Here is a 20,420-nt window from a genome sequence, read left to right as displayed (position 1 = left end):
GCAAGTAAGTACGCATTTATCTAGTCTTTCTTTCTCTAATTCGCAGGTAAACCTACTAATATTGGACATTATTTCCTCATATTTGCAAGTAAGTACGCATTTATCTAGTCTGTCTTTCTCTAATTTGCAGGTAAACCTACTAATATTGGACATTATTTCCTCATATTTGCAAGTAAGTACGCATTTATCTAGTCTTTCTTTCTCTAATTTGCAGGTAAACCTACTAATATTGGACGTAAACCTTCTAATATTGGACGTTATTTCCTCATATTTGCAAGTAAGTACGCATTTATCTAGTCTGTCTTTCTCTAATTTGATGGTAAACCTACTAATATTGGACTTTATTTCCTCATATTTGCAAGTAAGTACGCATTTATCTAGTCTTTCTTTCTCTAATTCGCAGGTAAACCTACTAATATTGGACATTATTTCCTCATATTTGCAAGTAAGTACGCATTTATCTAGTCTTTCTTTCTCTAATTTGCAGGTAAACATACTAATATTGGACGTAAACCTACTAATATTGGACATTATTTCCTCATATTTGCAAGTAAGTACGCATTTATCTAGTCTGTCTTTCTCTAATTTGCAGGTAAACCTACTAATATTGGACGTAAACCTACTAATATTGGACGTTATTTCCTCATATTTGCAAGTAAGTACGCATTTATCTAGTCTTTCTTTCTCTAATTTGAAGGTCAACCTACTAATATTGGACGTAAACCTACTAATATTGGACATTATTTCCTCATATTTGCAAGTAAGTACGCATTTATCTAGTCTGTCTTTCTCTAATTTGCAGGTAAACCTACTAATATTGGACATTATTTCCTCATATTTGCAAGTAAGTACGCATTTATCTAGTCTTTCTTTCTCTAATTTGCAAGTAAACCTACTAATATTGGACTTAAACCTACTAATATTGGACATTATTTCCTCATATTTGCAAGTAAGTGTGCATTTATCTAGTCTTTCTTTCTCTAATTTGCAGGTAAACCTACTAATATTGGACGTAAACCTACTAATATTGGACATTATTTCCTCATATTTGCAAGTAAGTACGCATTTATCTAGTCTTTCTTTCTCTAATTTGCAGGTACACCTACTAATATTGGACATTATTTCCTCATATTTGCAAGTAAGTACGCATTTATCTAGTCTTTCTTTCTCTAATTCGCAGGTAAACCTACTAATATTGGACATTTTTCCTCATATTTGCAAGTAAGTACGCATTTATCTAGTCTTTCTTTCTCTAATTCGCAGGTAAACCTACTAATATTGGACATTATTTCCTCATATTTGCAAGTAAGTACGCATTTATCTAGTCTGTCTTTCTCTAATTTGCAGGTAAACCTACTAATATTGGACATTATTTCCTCATATTTGCAAGTAAGTACGCATTTATCTAGTCTTTCTTTCTCTAATTTGCAGGTAAACCTACTAATATTGGACGTAAACCTTCTAATATTGGACGTTATTTCCTCATATTTGCAAGTAAGTACGCATTTATCTAGTCTGTCTTTCTCTAATTTGATGGTAAACCTACTAATATTGGACTTTATTTCCTCATATTTGCAAGTAAGTACGCATTTATCTAGTCTTTCTTTCTCTTATTCGCAGGTAAACCTACTAATATTGGACATTATTTCCTCATATTTGCAAGTAAGTACGCATTTATCTAGTCTTTCTTTCTCTAATTTGCAGGTAAACATACTAATATTGGACGTAAACCTACTAATATTGGACATTATTTCCTCATATTTGCAAGTAAGTACGCATTTATCTAGTCTGTCTTTCTCTAATTTGCAGGTAAACCTACTAATATTGGACGTAAACCTACTAATATTGGACGTTATTTCCTCATATTTGCAAGTAAGTACGCATTTATCTAGTCTTTCTTTCTCTAATTTGAAGGTCAACCTACTAATATTGGACGTAAACCTACTAATATTGGACATTATTTCCTCATATTTGCAAGTAAGTACGCATTTATCTAGTCTGTCTTTCTCTAATTTGCAGGTAAACCTACTAATATTGGACATTATTTCCTCATATTTGCAAGTAAGTACGCATTTATCTAGTCTTTCTTTCTCTAATTTGCAAGTAAACCTACTAATATTGGACTTAAACCTACTAATATTGGACATTATTTCCTCATATTTGCAAGTAAGTGTGCATTTATCTAGTCTTTCTTTCTCTAATTTGCAGGTAAACCTACTAATATTGGACGTAAACCTACTAATATTGGACATTATTTCCTCATATTTGCAAGTAAGTACGCATTTATCTAGTCTTTCTTTCTCTAATTTGCAGGTACACCTACTAATATTGGACATTATTTCCTCATATTTGCAAGTAAGTACGCATTTATCTAGTCTTTCTTTCTCTAATTTGCAGGTAAACCTACTAATATTGGACATTATTTCCTCATATTTGCAAGTAAGTACGCATTTATCTAGTCTTTCTTTCTCTAATTTGCAGGTAAACATACTAATATTGGACGTAAACCTACTAATATTTGACATTATTTCCTCATATTTGCATGTAAGTACACATTTATCTAGTCTTTCTTTCTCTAATTTGCAGGTAAACCTACTAATATTGGATGTAAACCTACTAATATTGGACATTATTTCCTCATATTTGCAAGTAAGTACGCATTTATCTAGTCTTTCTTTCTCTAATTTGCAGGTAAACCTACTAATATTGGATGTAAACCTACTAATATTGGACGTTATTTCCTCATATTTGCAGGTAAGTACGCATTTATCTAGTCTGTCTTTCTCTAATTTGCAGGTAAACCTACTAATATTGGACGTAAACCTACTAATATTGGACATTATTTCCTCATATTTGCAAGTAAGTACGCATTTATCTAGTCTTTCTTTCTCTAATTTGCAGGTAAACCTACTAATATAGGACGTAAACGTACTAATATTGGACATTATTTCCTCATATTTGCAAGTAAGTACGCATTTATCTAGTCTTTCTTTCTCTAATTTGCAGGTAAACCTACTAATATTGGACGTAAACCTACTAATATTGGACATTATTTCCTCATATTTGCAAGTAAGTACGCATTTATCTAGTCTGTCTTTCTCTAATTTGCAGGTAAACCTACTAATATTGGACATTATTTCCTCATATTTGCAAGTAAGTACGCATTTATCTAGTCTGTCTTTCTCTAATTTGCAGGTAAACCTACTAATATTGGACGTAAACCTACTAATATTGGACATTATTTCCTCATATTTGCAAGTAAGTACGCATTTATCTAGTCTGTCTTTCTCTAATTTGCAGGTAAACCTACTAATATTGGACGCTATTTCCTCATATTTGCAAGTAAGTACGCATTTATCTAGTCTTTCTTTCTCTAATTTGCAGGTAAACCTACTAATATTGGACGTAAACCTACTAATATTGGACGTTATTTCCTCATATTTGCAAGTAAGTACGCATTTATCTAGTCTGTCTTTCTCTAATTTGCAGGTAAACCTACTAATATTGGACATTATTTCCTCATATTTGCAAGTAAGTACGCATTTATCTAGTCTTTCTTTCTCTAATTTGCAGGTAAACCTACTAATATTGGACATTATTTCCTCATATTTGCAAGTAAGTACGCATTTATCTAGTCTGTCTTTCTCTAATTTGCAGGTAAACCTACTAATATTGGACATTATTTCCTCATATTTGCAGGTAAGTACGCATTTATCTAGTCTGTCTTTCTCTAATTTGCAGGTAAACCTACTAATATTTGACATTTTTTCCTCATATTTGCAAGTAAGTACGCATTTATCTAGTCTTTCTTTCTCTAATTTGCAGGTAAACCTACTAATATTGGAATTAAACCTACTAATATTGGACATTATTTCCTCATATTTGCAAGTAAGTATGCATTTATCTAGTCTTTCTTTCTCTAATTTGCAGGTAAACCTACTAATATTGGAATTAAACCTACTAATATTGGACATTATTTCCTCATATTTGCAAGTAAGTACGCATTTATCTAGTCTTTCTTTCTCTAATTTGCAAGTAAACCTACTAATATTGGACTTAAACCTACTAATATTGGACATTATTTCCTCATATTTGCAAGTAAGTGTGCACTTATCTAGTCTTTCTTTCTCTAATTTGCAGGTAAACCTACTAATATTGGACGTAAACCTACTAATATTGGACATTATTTCCTCATATTTGCAAGTAAGTACGCATTTATCTAGTCTTTCTTTCTCTAATTTGCAGGTACACCTACTAATATTGGACATTATTTCCTCATATTTGCAAGTAAGTACGCATTTATCTAGTCTTTCTTTCTCTAATTCGCAGGTAAACCTACTAATATTGGACATTTTTCCTCATATTTGCAAGTAAGTACGCATTTATCTAGTCTTTCTTTCTCTAATTCGCAGGTAAACCTACTAATATTGGACATTATTTCCTCATATTTGCAAGTAAGTACGCATTTATCTAGTCTGTCTTTCTCTAATTTGCAGGTAAACCTACTAATATTGGACATTATTTCCTCATATTTGCAAGTAAGTACGCATTTATCTAGTCTTTCTTTCTCTAATTTGCAGGTAAACCTACTAATATTGGACGTAAACCTTCTAATATTGGACGTTATTTCCTCATATTTGCAAGTAAGTACGCATTTATCTAGTCTGTCTTTCTCTAATTTGATGGTAAACCTACTAATATTGGACTTTATTTCCTCATATTTGCAAGTAAGTACGCATTTATCTAGTCTTTCTTTCTCTTATTCGCAGGTAAACCTACTAATATTGGACATTATTTCCTCATATTTGCAAGTAAGTACGCATTTATCTAGTCTTTCTTTCTCTAATTTGCAGGTAAACATACTAATATTGGACGTAAACCTACTAATATTGGACATTATTTCCTCATATTTGCAAGTAAGTACGCATTTATCTAGTCTGTCTTTCTCTAATTTGCAGGTAAACCTACTAATATTGGACGTAAACCTACTAATATTGGACGTTATTTCCTCATATTTGCAAGTAAGTACGCATTTATCTAGTCTTTCTTTCTCTAATTTGAAGGTCAACCTACTAATATTGGACGTAAACCTACTAATATTGGACATTATTTCCTCATATTTGCAAGTAAGTACGCATTTATCTAGTCTGTCTTTCTCTAATTTGCAGGTAAACCTACTAATATTGGACATTATTTTCTCATATTTGCAAGTAAGTACGCATTTATCTAGTCTTTCTTTCTCTAATTTGCAAGTAAACCTACTAATATTGGACTTAAACCTACTAATATTGGACATTATTTCCTCATATTTGCAAGTAAGTGTGCATTTATCTAGTCTTTCTTTCTCTAATTTGCAGGTAAACCTACTAATATTGGACGTAAACCTACTAATATTGGACATTATTTCCTCATATTTGTAAGTAAGTACGCATTTATCTAGTCTTTCTTTCTCTAATTTGCAGGTACACCTACTAATATTGGACATTATTTCCTCATATTTGCAAGTAAGTACGCATTTATCTAGTCTTTCTTTCTCTAATTTGCAGGTAAACCTACTAATATTGGACATTATTTCCTCATATTTGCAAGTAAGTACGCATTTATCTAGTCTTTCTTTCTCTAATTTGCAGGTAAACATACTAATATTGGACGTAAACCTACTAATATTTGACATTATTTCCTCATATTTGCAAGTAAGTACACATTTATCTAGTCTTTCTTTCTCTAATTTGCAGGTAAACCTACTAATATTGGACGTAAACCTACTAATATTGGACATTATTTCCTCATATTTGCAAGTAAGTACGCATTTATCTAGTCTTTCTTTCTCTAATTTGCAGGTAAACCTACTAATATTGGATGTAAAGCTACTAATATTGGACGTTATTTCCTCATATTTGCAGGTAAGTACGCATTTATCTAGTCTGTCTTTCTCTAATTTGCAGGTAAACCTACTAATATTGGACGTAAACCTACTAATATTGGACATTATTTCCTCATATTTGCAAGTAAGTACGCATTTATCTAGTCTTTCTTTCTCTAATTTGCAGGTAAACCTACTAATATAGGACGTAAACGTACTAATATTGGACATTATTTCCTCATATTTGCAAGTAAGTACGCATTTATCTAGTCTTTCTTTCTCTAATTTGCAGGTAAACCTACTAATATTGGACGTAAACCTACTAATATTGGACATTATTTCCTCATATTTGCAAGTAAGTACGCATTTATCTAGTCTGTCTTTCTCTAATTTGCAGGTAAACCTACTAATATTGGACATTATTTCCTCATATTTGCAAGTAAGTACGCATTTATCTAGTCTGTCTTTCTCTAATTTGCAGGTAAACCTACTAATATTGGACGTAAACCTACTAATATTGGACATTATTTCCTCATATTTGCAAGTAAGTACGCATTTATCTAGTCTGTCTTTCTCTAATTTGCAGGTAAACCTACTAATATTGGACGCTATTTCCTCATATTTGCAAGTAAGTTCGCATTTATCTAGTCTTTCTTTCTCTAATTTGCAGGTAAACCTACTAATATTGGACGTAAACCTACTAATATTGGACGTTATTTCCTCATATTTGCAAGTAAGTACGCATTTATCTAGTCTGTCTTTCTCTAATTTGCAGGTAAACCTACTAATATTGGACATTATTTCCTCATATTTGCAAGTAAGTACGCATTTATCTAGTCTTTCTTTCTCTAATTTGCAGGTAAACCTACTAATATTGGACATTATTTCCTCATATTTGCAAGTAAGTACGCATTTATCTAGTCTGTCTTTCTCTAATTTGCAGGTAAACCTACTAATATTGGACATTATTTCCTCATATTTGCAGGTAAGTACGCATTTATCTAGTCTGTCTTTCTCTAATTTGCAGGTAAACCTACTAATATTTGACATTTTTTCCTCATATTTGCAAGTAAGTACGCATTTATCTAGTCTTTCTTTCTCTAATTTGCAGGTAAACCTACTAATATTGGAATTAAACCTACTAATATTGGACATTATTTCCTCATATTTGCAAGTAAGTATGCATTTATCTAGTCTTTCTTTCTCTAATTTGCAGGTAAACCTACTAATATTGGACATTATTTCCTCATATTTGCAAGTAAGTACGCATTTATCTAGTCTTTCTTTCTCTAATTTGCAGGTAAACCTACTAATATTGGACATTATTTCCTCATATTTGCAAGTAAGTACGCATTTATCTAGTCTTTCTTTCTCTAATTTGCAGGTAAACATACTAATATTGGATGTAAACCTACTAATATTGGACATTATTTCCTCATATTTGCAAGTAAGTACGCATTTATCTAGTCTGTCTTTCTCTAATTTGCAGGTAAACCTACTAATATTGGACGTAAACCTACTAATATTGGACGTTATTTCCTCATATTTGCAAGTAAGTACGCATTTATCTAGTCTTTCTTTCTCTAATTTGCAGGTAAACCTACTAATATTGGACGTAAACCTACTAATATTGGACATTATTTCCTCATATTTGCAAGTAAGTACGCATTTATCTAGTCTTTCTTTCTCTAATTTGCAGGTAAACCTACTAATATTGGATATTATTTCCTCATATTTGCAAGTAAGTACGCATTTATCTAGTCTTTCTTTCTCTAATTTGCAGGTAAACCTACTAATATTGGACATTATTTCCTCATATTTGCAAGTAAGTACGCATTTATCTAGTCTTTCTTTCTCTAATTTGCAGGTAAACATACTAATATTGGACGTAAACCTACTAATATTTGACATTATTTCCTCATATTTGCAAGTAAGTACGCATTTATCTAGTCTTTCTTTCTCTAATTTGCAGGTAAACCTACTAATATTGGACGTAAACCTACTAATATTGGACATTATTTCCTCATATTTGCAAGTAAGTTCGCATTTATCTAGTCTTTCTCTAATTTGCAGGTAAACCTACTAATATTGGATGTAAACCTACTAATATTGGACGTTATTTCCTCATATTTGCAGGTAAGTACGCATTTATCTAGTCTGTCTTTCTCTAATTTGCAGGTAAACCTGCTAATATTGGATGTAAACCTACTAATATTGGACATTATTTCCTCATATTTGCAAGTAAGTATGCATTTATCTAGTCTTTCTTTCTCTAATTTGTAGGTAAACCTACTAATATTGGACGTAAACCTACTAATATTGGACATTATTTCCTCATATTTGCAAGTAAGTACGCATTTATCTAGTCTTTCTTTCTCTAATTTGCAGATAAACCTACTAATATTGGACGTAAACCTACTAATATTGGACATTATTTCCTCATATTTGCAAGTATGTACGCATTTATCTAGTCTGTCTTTCTCTAATTTGCAGGTAAACCTACTAATATTGGACATTATTTCCTCATATTTGCAAGTAAGTACGCATTTATCTAGTCTGTCTTTCTCTAATTTGCAGGTAAACCTACTAATATTGGACGTAAACCTACTAATATTGGACATTATTTCCTCATATTTGCAAGTAAGTACGCATTTATCTAGTCTGTCTTTCTCTAATTTGCAGGTAAACCTACTAATATTGGACGTTATTTCCTCATATTTGCAAGTAAGTACGCATTTATCTAGTCTTTCTTTCTCTAATTTGCAGGTAAACCTACTAATATTGGACGTAAACCTACTAATATTGGACGTTATTTCCTCATATTTGCAAGTAAGTACGCATTTATCTAGTCTGTCTTTCTCTAATTTGCAGGTAAACCTACTAATATTGGACATTATTTCCTCATATTTGCAAGTAAGTACGCATTTATCTAGTCTTTCTTTCTCTAATTTGCAGGTAAACCTACTAATATTGGACATTATTTCCTCATATTTGCAAGTAAGTACGCATTTATCTAGTCTGTCTTTCTCTAATTTGCAGGTAAACCTACTAATATTGGACATTATTTCCTCATATTTGCAGGTAAGTACCTATTTATCTAGTCTGTCTTTCTCTAATTTGCAGGTAAACCTACTAATATTTGACATTTTTTCCTCATATTTGCAAGTAAGTATGCATTTATCTAGTCTTTCTTTCTCTAATTTGCAGGTAAACCTACTAATATTGGAATTAAACCTACTAATATTGGACATTATTTCCTCATATTTGCAAGTAAGTATGCATTTATCTAGTCTTTCTTTCTCTAATTTGCAGGTAAACCTACTAATATTGGACATTATTTCCTCATATTTGCAAGTAAGTACGCATTTATCTAGTCTTTCTTTCTCTAATTTGCAGGTAAACCTACTAATATTGGACATTATTTCCTCATATTTGCAAGTAAGTACGCATTTATCTAGTCTTTCTTTCTCTAATTTGCAGGTAAACATACTAATATTGGACGTAAACCTACTAATATTGGACATTATTTCCTCATATTTGCAAGTAAGTACGCATTTATCTAGTCTGTCTTTCTCTAATTTGCAGGTAAACCTACTAATATTGGACGTAAACCTACTAATATTGGACGTTATTTCCTCATATTTGCAAGTAAGTACGCATTTATCTAGTCTTTCTTTCTCTAATTTGCAGGTAAACCTACTAATATTGGACGTAAACCTACTAATATTGGACATTATTTCCTCATATTTGCAAGTAAGTATGCATTTATCTAGTCTTTCTTTCTCTAATTTGCAGGTAAACCTACTAATATTGGACATTATTTCCTCATATTTGCAAGTAAGTACGCATTTATCTAGTCTTTCTTTCTCTAATTTGCAGGTAAACCTACTAATATTGGACATTATTTCCTCATATTTGCAAGTAAGTACGCATTTATCTAGTCTTTCTTTCTCTAATTTGCAGGTAAACATACTAATATTGGACGTAAACCTACTAATATTTGACATTATTTCCTCATATTTGCAAGTAAGTACGCATTTATCTAGTCTTTCTTTCTCTAATTTGCAGGTAAACCTACTAATATTGGACGTAAACCTACTAATATTGGACATTATTTCCTCATATTTGCAAGTAAGTACGCATTTATCTAGTCTTTCTTTCTCTAATTTGCAGGTAAACCTACTAATATTGGATGTAAACCTACTAATATTGGACGTTATTTCCTCATATTTGCAGGTAAGTACGCATTTATCTAGTCTGTCTTTCTCTAATTTGCAGGTAAACCTACTAATATTGGATGTAAACCTACTAATATTGGACATTATTTCCTCATATTTGCAAGTAAGTATGCATTTATCTAGTCTTTCTTTCTCTAATTTGCAGGTAAACCTACTAATATTGGACGTAAACCTACTAATATTGGACATTATTTCCTCATATTTGCAAGTAAGTATGCATTTATCTAGTCTTTCTTTCTCTAATTTGCAGGTAAACCTACTAATATTGGACATTATTTCCTCATATTTGCAAGTAAGTACGCATTTATCTAGTCTTTCTTTCTCTAATTTGCAGGTAAACCTACTAATATTGGACATTATTTCCTCATATTTGCAAGTAAGTACGCATTTATCTAGTCTTTCTTTCTCTAATTTGCAGGTAAACATACTAATATTGGATGTAAACCTACTAATATTGGACATTATTTCCTCATATTTGCAAGTAAGTACGCATTTATCTAGTCTGTCTTTCTCTAATTTGCAGGTAAACCTACTAATATTGGACGTAAACCTACTAATATTGGACGTTATTTCCTCATATTTGCAAGTAAGTACGCATTTATCTAGTCTTTCTTTCTCTAATTTGCAGGTAAACCTACTAATATTGGACGTAAACCTACTAATATTGGACATTATTTCCTCATATTTGCAAGTAAGTACGCATTTATCTAGTCTTTCTTTCTCTAATTTGCAGGTAAACCTACTAATATTGGATATTATTTCCTCATATTTGCAAGTAAGTACGCATTTATCTAGTCTTTCTTTCTCTAATTTGCAGGTAAACCTACTAATATTGGACATTATTTCCTCATATTTGCAAGTAAGTACGCATTTATCTAGTCTTTCTTTCTCTAATTTGCAGGTAAACATACTAATATTGGACGTAAACCTACTAATATTTGACATTATTTCCTCATATTTGCAAGTAAGTACGCATTTATCTAGTCTTTCTTTCTCTAATTTGCAGGTAAACCTACTAATATTGGACGTAAACCTACTAATATTGGACATTATTTCCTCATATTTGCAAGTAAGTACGCATTTATCTAGTCTTTCTCTAATTTGGAGGTAAACCTACTAATATTGGATGTAAACCTACTAATATTGGACGTTATTTCCTCATATTTGCAGGTAAGTACGCATTTATCTAGTCTGTCTTTCTCTAATTTGCAGGTAAACCTGCTAATATTGGATGTAAACCTACTAATATTGGACATTATTTCCTCATATTTGCAAGTAAGTATGCATTTATCTAGTCTTTCTTTCTCTAATTTGTAGGTAAACCTACTAATATTGGACGTAAACCTACTAATATTGGACATTATTTCCTCATATTTGCAAGTAAGTACGCATTTATCTAGTCTTTCTTTCTCTAATTTGCAGATAAACCTACTAATATTGGACGTAAACCTACTAATATTGGACATTATTTCCTCATATTTGCAAGTATGTACGCATTTATCTAGTCTGTCTTTCTCTAATTTGCAGGTAAACCTACTAATATTGGACATTATTTCCTCATATTTGCAAGTAAGTACGCATTTATCTAGTCTGTCTTTCTCTAATTTGCAGGTAAACCTACTAATATTGGACGTAAACCTACTAATATTGGACATTATTTCCTCATATTTGCAAGTAAGTACGCATTTATCTAGTCTGTCTTTCTCTAATTTGCAGGTAAACCTACTAATATTGGACGTTATTTCCTCATATTTGCAAGTAAGTACGCATTTATCTAGTCTTTCTTTCTCTAATTTGCAGGTAAACCTACTAATATTGGACGTAAACCTACTAATATTGGACGTTATTTCCTCATATTTGCAAGTAAGTACGCATTTATCTAGTCTGTCTTTCTCTAATTTGCAGGTAAACCTACTAATATTGGACATTATTTCCTCATATTTGCAAGTAAGTACGCATTTATCTAGTCTTTCTTTCTCTAATTTGCAGGTAAACCTACTAATATTGGACATTATTTCCTCATATTTGCAAGTAAGTACGCATTTATCTAGTCTGTCTTTCTCTAATTTGCAGGTAAACCTACTAATATTGGACATTATTTCCTCATATTTGCAGGTAAGTACCTATTTATCTAGTCTGTCTTTCTCTAATTTGCAGGTAAACCTACTAATATTTGACATTTTTTCCTCATATTTGCAAGTAAGTATGCATTTATCTAGTCTTTCTTTCTCTAATTTGCAGGTAAACCTACTAATATTGGAATTAAACCTACTAATATTGGACATTATTTCCTCATATTTGCAAGTAAGTATGCATTTATCTAGTCTTTCTTTCTCTAATTTGCAGGTAAACCTACTAATATTGGACATTATTTCCTCATATTTGCAAGTAAGTACGCATTTATCTAGTCTTTCTTTCTCTAATTTGCAGGTAAACCTACTAATATTGGACATTATTTCCTCATATTTGCAAGTAAGTACGCATTTATCTAGTCTTTCTTTCTCTAATTTGCAGGTAAACATACTAATATTGGACGTAAACCTACTAATATTGGACATTATTTCCTCATATTTGCAAGTAAGTACGCATTTATCTAGTCTGTCTTTCTCTAATTTGCAGGTAAACCTACTAATATTGGACGTAAACCTACTAATATTGGACGTTATTTCCTCATATTTGCAAGTAAGTACGCATTTATCTAGTCTTTCTTTCTCTAATTTGCAGGTAAACCTACTAATATTGGACGTAAACCTACTAATATTGGACATTATTTCCTCATATTTGCAAGTAAGTACGCATTTATCTAGTCTTTCTTTCTCTAATTTGCAGGTAAACCTACTAATATTGGACATTATTTCCTCATATTTGCAAGTAAGTACGCATTTATCTAGTCTTTCTTTCTCTAATTTGCAGGTAAACCTACTAATATTGGACATTATTTCCTCATATTTGCAAGTAAGTACGCATTTATCTAGTCTTTCTTTCTCTAATTTGCAGGTAAACATACTAATATTGGACGTAAACCTACTAATATTTGACATTATTTCCTCATATTTGCAAGTAAGTACGCATTTATCTAGTCTTTCTTTCTCTAATTTGCAGGTAAACCTACTAATATTGGACGTAAACCTACTAATATTGGACATTATTTCCTCATATTTGCAAGTAAGTACGCATTTATCTAGTCTTTCTTTCTCTAATTTGCAGGTAAACCTACTAATATTGGATGTAAACCTACTAATATTGGACGTTATTTCCTCATATTTGCAGGTAAGTACGCATTTATCTAGTCTGTCTTTCTCTAATTTGCAGGTAAACCTACTAATATTGGATGTAAACCTACTAATATTGGACATTATTTCCTCATATTTGCAAGTAAGTATGCATTTATCTAGTCTTTCTTTCTCTAATTTGCAGGTAAACCTACTAATATTGGACGTAAACCTACTAATATTGGACATTATTTCCTCATATTTGCAAGTAAGTACGCATTTATCTAGTCTTTCTTTCTCTAATTTGCAGATAAACCTACTAATATTGGACGTAAACCTACTAATATTGGACATTATTTCCTCATATTTGCAAGTAAGTACGCATTTATCTAGTCTGTCTTTCTCTAATTTGCAGGTAAACCTACTAATATTGGACATTATTTCCTCATATTTGCAAGTAAGTACGCATTTATCTAGTCTGTCTTTCTCTAATTTGCAGGTAAACCTACTAATATTGGACGTAAACCTACTAATATTGGACATTAATTCCTCATATTTGCAAGTAAGTACGCATTTATCTAGTCTGTCTTTCTCTAATTTGCAGGTAAACCTACTAATATTGGACGTTATTTCCTCATATTTGCAAGTAAGTACGCATTTATCTAGTCTTTCTTTCTCTAATTTGCAGGTAAACCTACTAATATTGGACGTAAACCTACTAATATTGGACGTTATTTCCTCATATTTGCAAGTAAGTACGCATTTATCTAGTCTGTCTTTCTCTAATTTGCAGGTAAACCTACTAATATTGGACATTATTTCCTCATATTTGCAAGTAAGTACGCATTTATCTAGTCTTTCTTTCTCTACTTTGCAGGTAAACCTACTAATATTGGACATTATTTCCTCATATTTGCAAGTAAGTACGCATTTATCTAGTCTGTCTTTCTCTAATTTGCAGGTAAACCTACTAATATTGGACATTATTTCCTCATATTTGCAGGTAAGTACGCATTTATCTAGTCTGTCTTTCTCTAATTTGCAGGTAAACCTACTAATATTTGACATTATTTCCTCATATTTGCAAGTAAGTACGCATTTATCTAGTCTTTCTTTCTCTAATTTGCAGGTAAACCTACTAATATTGGACGTAAACCTACTAATATTGGACATTATTTCCTCATATTTGCAAGTAAGTATGCATTTATCTAGTCTTTCTTTCTCTAATTTGCAGGTAAACCTACTAATATTGGACATTATTTCCTCATATTTGCAAGTAAGTACGCATTTATCTAGTCTTTCTTTCTCTAATTTGCAGGTAAACCTACTAATATTGGACATTATTTCCTCATATTTGCAAGTAAGTACGCATTTATCTAGTCTTTCTTTCTCTAATTTGCAGGTAAACCTACTAATATTGGACGTAAACCTACTAATATTGGACATTATTTCCTCATATTTGCAAGTAAGTACGCATTTATCTAGTCTTTCTTTCTCTAATTTGCAGGTAAACCTACTAATATTGGACGTAAACCTACTAATATTGGACATTATTTCCTCATATTTGCAAGTAAGTACGCATTTATCTAGTCTTTCTTTCTCTAATTTGCAGGTAAACCTACTAATATTGGACATTATTTCCTCATATTTGCAAGTAAGTACGCATTTATCTAGTCTTTCTTTCTCTAATTTGCAGGTAAACCTACTAATATTGGACATTATTTCCTCATATTTGCAAGTAAGTACGCATTTATCTAGTCTTTCTTTCTCTAATTTGCAGGTAAACATACTAATATTGGACGTAAACCTACTAATATTTACATGATTTCCTCATATTTGCAAGTAAGTACGCATTTATCTAGTCTTTCTTTCTCTAATTTGCAGGTAAACCTACTAATATTGGACGTAAACCTACTAATATTGGACATTATTTCCTCATATTTGCAAGTAAGTACGCATTTATCTAGTCTTTCTTTCTCTAATTTGCAGGTAAACCTACTAATATTGGATGTAAACCTACTAATATTGGACGTTATTTCCTCATATTTGCAGGTAAGTACGCATTTATCTAGTCTGTCTTTCTCTAATTTGCAGGTAAACCTACTAATATTGGACGTAAACCTACTAATATTGGACATTATTTCCTCATATTTGCAAGTAAGTACGCATTTATCTAGTCTTTCTTTCTCTAATTTGCAGGTAAACCTACTAATATTGGACGTAAACCTACTAATATTGGACATTATTTCCTCATATTTGCAAGTAAGTACGCATTTATCTAGTCTTTCTTTCTCTAATTTGCAGGTAAACCTACTAATATTGGACGTAAACCTACTAATATTGGACATTATTTCCTCATATTTGCAAGTAAGTATGCATTTATCTAGTCTTTCTTTCTCTAATTTGCAGGTAAACCTACTAATATTGGACATTATTTCCTCATATTTGCAAGTAAGTACGCATTTATCTAGTCTTTCTTTCTCTAATTTGCAGGTAAACCTACTAATATTGGACATTATTTCCTCATATTTGCAAGTAAGTACGCATTTATCTAGTCTTTCTTTCTCTAATTTGCAGGTAAACCTACTAATATTGGACGTAAACCTACTAATATTGGACATTATTTCCTCATATTTGCAAGTAAGTACGCATTTATCTAGTCTTTCTTTCTCTAATTTGCAGGTAAACCTACTAATATTGGACGTAAACCTACTAATATTGGACATTATTTCCTCATATTTGCAAGTAAGTACGCATTTATCTAGTCTTTCTTTCTCTAATTTGCAGGTAAACCTACTAATATTGGACATTATTTCCTCATATTTGCAAGTAAGTATGCATTTGTCTAGTCTTTCTTTCTCTAATTTGCAGGTAAACCTACTAATATTGGACATTATTTCCTCATATTTGCAAGTAAGTACGCATTTATCTAGTCTTTCTTTCTCTAATTTGCAGGTAAACCTACTAATATTGGACATTATTTCCTCATATTTGCAAGTAAGTACGCATTTATCTAGTCTTTCTTTCTCTAATTTGCAGGTAAACCTACTAATATTGGACGTAAACCTACTAATATTGGACATTATTTCCTCATATTTGCAAGTAAGTACGCATTTATCTAGTCTTTCTTTCTCTAATTTGCAGGTAAACCTACTAATATTGGACGTAAACCTACTAATATTGGACATTATTTCCTCATATTTGCAAGTAAGTACGCATTTATCTAGTCTTTCTTTCTCTAATTTGCAGGTAAACCTACTAATATTGGACATTATTTCCTCATATTTGCAAGTAAGTACGCATTTATCTAGTCTTTCTTTCTCTAATTTGCAGGTAAACCTACTAATATTGGACGTAAACCTACTAATATTGGACATTATTTCCTCATATTTGCAAGTAAGTACGCATTTATCTAGTCTTTCTTTCTCTAATTTGCAGGTAAACATACTAATATTGGACGTAAACCTACTAATATTTGACATGATTTCCTCATATTTGCAAGTAAGTACGCATTTATCTAGTCTTTCTTTCTCTAATTTGCAGGTAAACCTACTAATATTGGACGTAAACCTACTAATATTGGACATTATTTCCTCATATTTGCAAGTAAGTACGCATTTATCTAGTCTTTCTTTCTCTAATTTGCAGGTAAACCTACTAATATTGGACGTTATTTCCTCATATTTGCAGGTAAGTACGCATTTATCTAGTCTGTCTTTCTCTAATTTGCAGGTAAACCTACTAATATTGGACGTAAACCTACTAATATTGGACATTATTTCCTCATATTTGCAAGTAAGTACGCATTTATCTAGTCTTTCTTTCTCTAATTTGCAGGTAAACCTACTAATATTGGACGTAAACCTACTAATATTGGACATTATTTCCTCATATTTGCAAGTAAGTACGCATTTATCTAGTCTTTCTTTCTCTAATTTGCAGGTAAACCTACTAATATTGGACGTAAACCTACTAATATTGGACATTATTTCCTCATATTTGCAAGTAAGTACGTATTTATCTAGTCTGTCTTTCTCTAATTTGCAGGTAAACCTACTAATATTGGACATTATTTCCTCATATTTGCAAGTAAGTACGCATTTATCTAGTCTGTCTTTCTCTAATTTGCAGGTAAACCTACTAATATTGGACGTAAACCTACTAATATTGGACATTATTTCCTCATATTTGCAAGTAAGTACGCATTTATCTTGTCTTTCTTTCTCTAATTTGCAGGTAAACCTACTAATATTGGACGTAAACCTACTAATATTGGACATTATTTCCTCATATTTGCAAGTAAGTACGCATTTATCTAGTCTTTCTTTCTCTAATTTGCAGGTAAACCTACTAATATTGGACATTATTTCCTCATATTTGCAAGTAAGTACGCATTTATCTAGTCTGTCTTTCTCTAATTTGCAGGTAAACCTACTAATATTGGACATTATTTCCTCATATTTGCAGGTAAGTACGCATTTATCTAGTCTGTCTTTCTCTAATTTGCAGGTAAACCTACTAATATTTGACATTTTTTCCTCATATTTGCAAGTAAGTACGCATTTATCTAGTCTTTCTTTCTCTAATTTGCAGGTAAACCTACTAATATTGGAATTAAACCTACTAATATTGGACATTATTTCCTCATATTTGCAAGTAAGTATGCATTTATCTAGTCTTTCTTTCTCTAATTTGCATGTAAACCTACTAATATTGGACATTATTTCCTCATATTTGCAAGTAAGTACGCATTTATCTAGTCTTTCTTTCTCTAATTTGCAGGTAAACCTACTAATATTGGACATTATTTCCTCATATTTGCAAGTAAGTACGCATTTATCTAGTCTTTCTTTCTCTAATTTGCAGGTAAACATACTAATATTGGACGTAAACCTACTAATATTGGACATTATTTCCTCATATTTGTAAGTAAGTACGCATTTATCTAGTCTGTCTTTCTCTAATTTGCAGGTAAACCTACTAATATTGGACGTAAACCTACTAATATTGGACGTTATTTCCTCATATTTGCAAGTAAGTACGCATTTATCTAGTCTTTCTTTCTCTAATTTGCAGGTAAACCTACTAATATTGGACGTAAACCTACTAATATTGGACATTATTTCCTCATATTTGCAAGTAAGTACTCATTTATCTAGTCTGTCTTTCTCTAATTTGCAGGTAAACCTACTAATATTGGACATTATTTCCTCATATTTGCAGGTAAGTACGCATTTATCTAGTCTGTCTTTCTCTAATTTGCAGGTAAACCTACTAATATTTGACATTTTTTCCTCATATTTGCAAGTAAGTATGCATTTATCTAGTCTTTCTTTCTCTAATTTGCAGGTAAACCTACTAATATTGGAATTAAACCTACTAATATTGGACATTATTTCCTCATATTTGCAAGTAAGTATGCATTTATCTAGTCTTTCTTTCTCTAATTTGCAGGTAAACCTACTAATATTGGACATTATTTCCTCATATTTGCAAGTAAGTACGCATTTATCTAGTCTTTCTTTCTCTAATTTGCAGGTAAACCTACTAATATTGGACATTATTTCCTCATATTTGCAAGTAAGTACGCATTTATCTAGTCTTTCTTTCTCTAATTTGCAGGTAAACATACTAATATTGGACGTAAACCTACTAATATTGGACATTATTTCCTCATATTTGCAAGTAAGTACGCATTTATCTAGTCTGTCTTTCTCTAATTTGCAGGTAAACCTACTAATATTGGACGTAAACCTACTAATATTGGACGTTATTTCCTCATATTTGCAAGTAAGTACGCATTTATCTAGTCTTTCTTTCTCTAATTTGCAGGTAAACCTACTAATATTGGACGTAAACCTACTAATATTGGACATTATTTCCTCATATTTGCAAGTAAGTACGCATTTATCTAGTCTTTCTTTCTCTAATTTGCAGGTAAACCTACTAATATTGGACATTATTTCCTCATATTTGCAAGTAAGTACGCATTTATCTAGTCTTTCTTTCTCTAATTTGCAGGTAAACCTACTAATATTGGACATTATTTCCTCATATTTGCAAGTAAGTACGCATTTATCTAGTCTTTCTTTCTCTAATTTGCAGGTAAACATACTAATATTGGACGTAAACCTACTAATATTTGACATTATTTCCTCATATTTGCAAGTAAGTACGCATTTATCTAGTCTTTCTTTCTCTAATTTGCAGGTAAACCTACTAATATTGGACGTAAACCTACTAATATTGGACATTATTTCCTCATATTTGCAAGTAAGTACGCATTTATCTAGTCTTTCTTTCTCTAATTTGCAGATAAACCTACTAATATTGGACGTAAACCTACTAATATTGGACATTATTTCCTCATATTTGCAAGTAAGTACGCATTTATCTAGTCTGTCTTTCTCTAATTTGCAGGTAAACCTACTAATATTGGACATTATTTCCTCATATTTGCAAGTAAGTACGCATTTATCTAGTCTGTCTTTCTCTAATTTGCAGGTAAACCTACTAATATTGGACGTAAACCTACTAATATTGGACATTAATTCCTCATATTTGCAAGTAAGTACGCATTTATCTAGTCTGTCTTTCTCTAATTTGCAGGTAAACCTACTAATATTGGACGTTATTTCCTCATATTTGCAAGTAAGTACGCATTTATCTAGTCTTTCTTTCTCTAATTTGCAGGTAAACCTACTAATATTGGACGTAAACCTACTAATATTGGACGTTATTTCCTCATATTTGCAAGTAAGTACGCATTTATCTAGTCTGTCTTTCTCTAATTTGCAGGTAAACCTACTAATATTGGACATTATTTCCTCATATTTGCAAGTAAGTACGCATTTATCTAGTCTTTCTTTCTCTAATTTGCAGGTAAACCTACTAATATTGGACATTATTTCCTCATATTTGCAAGTAAGTACGCATTTATCTAGTCTGTCTTTCTCTAATTTGCAGGTAAACCTACTAATATTGGACATTATTTCCTCATATTTGCAGGTAAGTACGCATTTATCTAGTCTGTCTTTCTCTAATTTGCAGGTAAACCTACTAATATTTGACATTATTTCCTCATATTTGCAAGTAAGTACGCATTTA

Source organism: Nothobranchius furzeri, chromosome 13 (assembly GCF_043380555.1).
Source record: "Nothobranchius furzeri strain GRZ-AD chromosome 13, NfurGRZ-RIMD1, whole genome shotgun sequence".
Lineage (NCBI taxonomy): Eukaryota > Metazoa > Chordata > Actinopteri > Cyprinodontiformes > Nothobranchiidae > Nothobranchius > Nothobranchius furzeri.
This window is presented reverse-complemented; position numbering follows the sequence as displayed.